Source organism: Procambarus clarkii, chromosome 10, assembly GCF_040958095.1.
Source record: "Procambarus clarkii isolate CNS0578487 chromosome 10, FALCON_Pclarkii_2.0, whole genome shotgun sequence".
Taxonomy (NCBI): domain Eukaryota; kingdom Metazoa; phylum Arthropoda; class Malacostraca; order Decapoda; family Cambaridae; genus Procambarus; species Procambarus clarkii.
This window is the reverse complement of record NC_091159.1, coordinates 42,330,702-42,337,417: the sequence shown is the minus strand read 5'-3', so window position 1 is coordinate 42,337,417 and position 6,716 is coordinate 42,330,702.

Sequence of the window (6,716 nt, the reverse complement as noted above, 5' to 3'; positions counted from 1 at the left end):
GTGAGATATCTAACATCACCTGTACTACTTACTCTTAAAATAATCAAGTGAACTTTTGACGTAAAGGAAAAGAAGGTAGTTATACAACTGTATAAATCTGTAAAGATTGGATTATTAATGTAACTAATCATGGAGACCTTCTAATCTTCAGAAAGACACATATCTGCTGTGGAGAAAGTTTAACAGGGCAACAAAAATTATTTCAGAACTACCAGGTAAGTCAACTCTCATACCAGGAACTACTGAAGGCCACAGGACTAGCAACATCATTATAACACTACAAACCAGATAAGACAAGACTGATCTCGTCGAAACGTTTGAAATACTCAACAATTTACCAATTTACTAACACTCTAGTGGCCTCGACGAGGACAGGAAACCGACGGCTTGTCAAAGGTCCCCCCCCCCTCCCCATTTGTCTTGATGATATTTTCTAGCTGCATTTTAAAATTCAATAGTTTCGGCATTTACGGTCTCTGCGGGCAGGGGGTTCCATGGATTTATAACCCTGTAGGTGAAAAAGCATCTCCTGTTTTCAGTCCTACAGTGTGGCTTGTTAGACTTGAAACCGTTGCTTTTTGTTTGTGTTACCGGCCGATGCACCAATGATGATAGAGTTACAAGATACGAGCTAGATGGTGTTGTGATTGCGAAGTCGGATTGCGAAAGGGATCTGGGAGTTATGATTAGTAAGAATTTAAAACATAAGGATCAATGCATAAATGTTCGTAATAAGGCAAATCGGACACTTGGATTTATTAATCGCAGCGTTAGTAACAAGACACCTGGTGTGGTTCTCAAGCTATATCTTGCTCTAGTTAGGCCCCATTTAGATTATGCAGTTCAGTTTTGGTCGCCATATTATAGAATGGATATAAATTCACTTGAACGTGTCCAGCGTAGGATGACTAAGTTAATTCCCCAAATTAGAAATCTTTCATATGAAGAAAGATTAACAAAGCTTAAGTTGCATTCACTGGAAAGGCGAAGAGTTAGGGGTGACATGATAGAGGTTTACAAGTGGATGAATGGACATAACCGGGGGGATATTAATAGGGTATTAAAAGTATCAACACAGGACAGAACACGAAACAATGGATATAAATTGGATAAGTTTAGATTTAGGAAAGACTTGGGTAAATACTGGTTCAGTAACAGGGTTGTTGATTTGTGGAACCAATTGCCGCGTAACATTGTGGAGGTGGGGTCCCTCGATTGTTTCAAGCACGGGTTGGACAAGTATATGAGTGGGATTGGGTGGTTATAGAATAGGAGCTGCCTCGTATGGGCCAATATGCCTTCTGCAGTTACCTTTGTTCTTATGTTCTTATGTTCTTACTTCTGACCTTTTGAAGAAGTTGTCTGGATCAACATCTAAATTCTTCAGTATTTTACAAATATCAATATCAACCCTGTCACGTCTAGTTTGCAGTGTTGTTAGCCCTGTGACCCTCAACCGTTCCTGGTATGATAGTTGACTTAGTTCTGGAATAATTTGTATTGCCCGGTGTTGAACTTTCTCCAATGCAGCTATGCCTTTCTGAAGATGAGGTTTCCATGCTCGGATAAAATAATCCAAGTAGGGACGCACCAGAGATTTATTCAGTTGAACAACTACCTTTTTTTTCTTAAAGTCAAAAGTACGCTTGATTATTCCTAGGTTTGATTAGCTTTATTTACTGTCGCTTGTGTCACACAACCACTAGGACTGGACGGTCTCCCTTCATGCAGGTCGGCGTTCAATCTCCGACCGTCCATGTGATTGAGCACCATTCCTTCCCTCCGTCCCATCCCTAATCCTTATCTTGATCGATTGATTACGATTAAGCAACCCAAAAGGTGGCACGGGCATGAATAGCCCGTAAGTGGTGGCCCTTTTGAGTCATCACCAGTATCAATAGATGATACTGGAGATCTGTGGAGGTGCGACTGCACCCTGCGTGACGGGAGATGTCTCCAAAAAAAGTTATCCTGATCCCTTCCGAGTGCTATATAGCCGTAATGGCTTGGCACTTTCTTCTGACAGTTCACTTCCCCTTCCCACTTATTGTGCAACTTGCACATCAATATGCTGCAATGTAATGTTGTTAATTTGTTGGTTGTGACGTAGATTCTTTTGCCCCACATACAAGGTCTTGCATTTTTCTATATTAAAAACCATTTGCCAGTCTTCTGGCCATTTGTGGAGTTCATTTAGATTTCTTTGTAAGGTCCGAATATCGTTTTCACTTCCTACTTTTAACATAAATCTTAGTGTCTTCTGAGAATTTGATGGTGTGGTTTGTAATATTCTCATCTATACCATTGATACATGTGGCAAAAAGGGTTGGCCACAAAATATACCCATGAGGTACCCCACTCGCCACATTTCTCACGTCAGATTCATTCCCATTTAGCATGACCCTTTGTTTTTGTTTTTTTTTAATCATTGTTTTATCCATTCTGGTATTCTAGCATGTGTTCAGCGTGGATTTATACCTTCTACAGAGGTTCTGTTTAGTTATCAAAGCTCTTTTTACTACCTGCGTCATCCATCTAGTTCCCTTTCTTTTTATTTCTCCTTTTTGGCACATATTTTTAAACGCGTTCAGTAATGACTTTCCTGAAATTTTCCAGTAATGCTTCCATGTTATGGTCACTCATCAGCTCCCTCCAGATGGTGTGTCGCAGTTCCTCTCTCATTCCCTGATAGTGGATCGTGCTAACAGACCCACTATCGGAGGGTCGTTAGTATTAAAACAGAGGGTCGTGCTAAAGGTAAGGAATCTGACTGGAGAAATGTGGTAAGTGGGATACTACAGGGGTCCATTTTGTGACCAACACTTTTTGTCATATGCATCAATGACATACATGAGAATATCACAAACCACACCATCAAATTTGCAGATAATATAAAGATTTGTGATAAATTAGAAAATTGAAATAATAATAATAATTAATTCATTGTGTCGGGGGACAGGCAAGCCCGTTTATATATATAGTACATGTTTCAGTTATATCGTGGGCCCTCCAAGGTCGACTTGCTGACCCTTCCCAGGATGCATCTCCACAACAACCTAACTCCTGAGTACTTATTTATTGCTAGGTAGACAGGGGCATTAGGTGATAGGAAACGCATCCAAATATTTCTGTCTCGTCCGGAATTCTCGATTGTGAGTCGAGAACGAACCCGACTGTACTACCGGGACCTAAAATGATATTGAAATGCAAATGACATTGGATGAAAATGATATTGAAGTCATACATAAACTCCACAAATGGTCAGAAGACTGGCAAATGCTCTTTAATATAAAAAATGCAAGACTTTGCATGTGGGGCATAACAACCCACGTTACAACTACCAAATTAATAACATTTTTTTTTTTTTTTTTTTTTTTTTTTGAGATATATACAAGAGTTGTTACATTCTTGTACAGCCACTAGTACGCGTAGCGTTTCAGGCAGGTCCCTGGAATACGATCCCCTGCCGCGAAGAATCGTTTTTTCGTCCAAGTACACATTTTACTGTTGCGTTAAACAGAGGCTACAGTTAAGGAATTGCGCCCAGTAAATCCTCCCCGGCCAGGATACGAACCCATGACATAGCGCTCGCGGAACGCCAGGCGAGTGTCTTACCACTACACCACGGAGACTGTAAATTATCATTATCTGCAGCAGATTGATGAAGAAAAGGACCTTGGAGTCAAAATCCACCACTCACTGAAAGTTGCACTAAAGGTAGGAACAGTAGTAAATAAAGCTAACTAAACCCTAGGAATAATCAAGCGTACCTTTGACTTTAAGTAAAAAATGGTGGTGATTCTATTGTATAAATCTCTGGTGCGCCCCCAATTGGTTTACTGTATCCAAACATGGAGACATCTTTTTATTTATTTATTTATTTTTATTTATTTATTTTTATTTATGTATTTATTTATACAAGAGTTCTTACATTCTTGTACAGCCACAAGCACGCATATTATTTCGGGCAAATCCTTAAACCTAATTTTTACACACACACATCCCCAGGAAGCAGCCCGTAGCAGCTATCGAACTCCTATTTACTACTAGATGAACAAGGCATCAAGGTGAAAGAAACTGCGCATTTGCTTCCGCCTCCGCCGGGAATCGAACCCGGACCCATAGGACTACGAACCCGGAGCACTGTCCACTCAGCCGTCAAGCCCTGTTCCGGGCCACCGCAACTTCCTATCATGTGGGTCTTGCCTTGAGATGCCCACCCCTCCGGGTGCCCAACCCCGGCCGATGGCAGACAAAAAACACCCACAAGGAGGTCCATCTTCAGAAGGCCATATCGCTGCTCTCGAGAAAGTTCAACACCGGGCGACAAAGATCACTCCAGAGCAGTTGAGGGGCCACAAGACTAAGAGCACTGTAAACCAGGCATGACAGGGCCTGTAGTGGGCGGATTTCATCGAAACTTATAAAATACTGAACAAGTTCGAGGATGATGATCTGGACAATTTCTTCAAAAGATCATATGTAACACCCTCCCTGCTAGGCTAGAGCAGGCCGGGTGGGTGTTCCCTGCTAGACTAGAGCAGGCTGGGTGGGTGTTCCCTGCTAGGCTAGAGCAGGCAGTGGCCACTACATCGGGTATTATTTCTATACTCACTAAGGGTTCCTCTCTATCTTGATGCACAAGAGTAAGTCACATCAAACAATCAACAAAGTCACGTTGCTCCCGCTGGAGCTCCTTTCACACACACACAACCATTACCTCCAGACGCCTGGTTATAACTGTGCGCGCTCGCAATGCTCTTGTGCGCCTGAAGGCATAGGGTCGGTGCCCGTGCCCTCACAATCAATACCGGGTCGGCGGCTGGGTCATTAAGCACCTGCCCCTAATGGGGCACGCCCCCTACCATCAGTACACAGCTAAGCTCCGCTAAGGCTCCCACTGGTCCGCACTCGCTCGCTGGTGGGGCATCACCGCTTGCCGTATACCTCGATCGATACCACCCAATAAGAGTAGCCTAATTTGTTGTTTAGTGACTGATGCGGGTTTCATAGTAATACAATACAATACAACAATACAATTTTATTTAGGTAAGGTACATACATACAATAAATATTTACAAGGATTGTTTGACTTATAGGTAGAGCTAGTACATACAATGCCTAAAGCCACTATTACGCAAAGCGTTTCGGGCATGTATATTTTAATAATATATTTTAATATATTGAGTATACTTCATAGTAATATATTTTAATATATTGAGTATACTTCATAGTAATATATTTTAATATATTGAGTATACTTCATAGTAATATATTTTAATATATTGAGTACACTACACAATTTTAATTGTTTTATTAATATTATCTCTGTATATATATATTAAAAATATATGATAATAGGTTACCTTACCAATATTTGCTGTATGAAGCATAATGGGTGTGGAGTTCTTCCACGTCTTCACAGTTGAAGACTATCAAGAAATGATGAGCAACAAGTTCCCTTTTCTTCGAGATATGTTTCGATTCTAAAGATTGATGTCAAAAGCTCAAGTCCCATTTGAATTCTCAGTTTAGTTTTTCACAGATGTTACTCTCGAAAATACCCGTTCAGCAAGGGCATTACTGATTGGTAAGCTGTGTATTTTAAGTGCAAACTCAGCGAGGTTAATCAGTATGGGATCGCCAGCAGCGTTCTTGACTGTTATTGTCTTGGTCCAAAATGACGATCCAGATGTTGGAATTTGTCCCTCACAAATGTTGGACCAGTCAGTGGTTAACAGTAGGCGCCACTGACTTTCAATTTCAAAAAACTTAGATGGGTCAGCTAGTACTAATGGAAGTTCTGAAAATGGTGGCCATGTGCGGCTAAGCATTTTGTATTTCTTTTTTATCTTTATTTAATAAAATACAATATAAATCATATATACATAAAATTTATAAGGCAATACTACATTACATATACAGTAGTATAATTCTCAGTAAACGTTTCATATTATCGCAGAGCATGAACTTTAAACCCCAAGCTTTCACCTAAAAATTATAGCATCTTTCTTGAATATTTTGAAACTTTTCCTGGATTATAAAATTATTTTTACTGTTAGTGGCCAAAAGTGTTGAAAATTTGTAACCAAAGACCACTTTCTCCCGGGGCAGACACATGGAATTGTAGTCTAAAATTAACATGAAGCTTTGCATGATGAGGGTGAATGATTCTTCTGAGCATTCCAAGAGTGAAGTTTTCTAAGTCAGTGTGAAGGCTACACTGATCTGCTTCATCTTTTTGATAAAGTAAATTCATCCTTTCAAAATTATTTAGGATTGGTTTGAGAAATATGAAATATAGCTTATTAGGGGGATCAGAGTACATTGAACATAGTTGTCTTACAGAATATTTATCACAAGAGGAAGAAGCAATTTGGTAATGAGTTGTTAAAGAATCCCACTTGATCTAATAGCCGCTTTACACTGTCACTTCTTGCCAACCTTCGTGTTTCTGACAAAGGTATTAACTGTAAGGGATCTTTCCCATCATTTATCAATCTGTAAAGTTCTAGATAACTTTGTCTCCTTAATGAAGATCTGTGGAGCCAGCTGTAGCTTTTGGGATGAAGTATTAATGACAATTAAGGTTGGGAAATCTATGGCCCCTGGGGAGGATTATCTTGCCTTGTGGTAACTTTTTCTTTCGAGGGTTGCTAGGATCAACGGCCCAAGGGGGCCGGTATCTGACCAAGCCTGGTGAGAGGCTCTGGCAA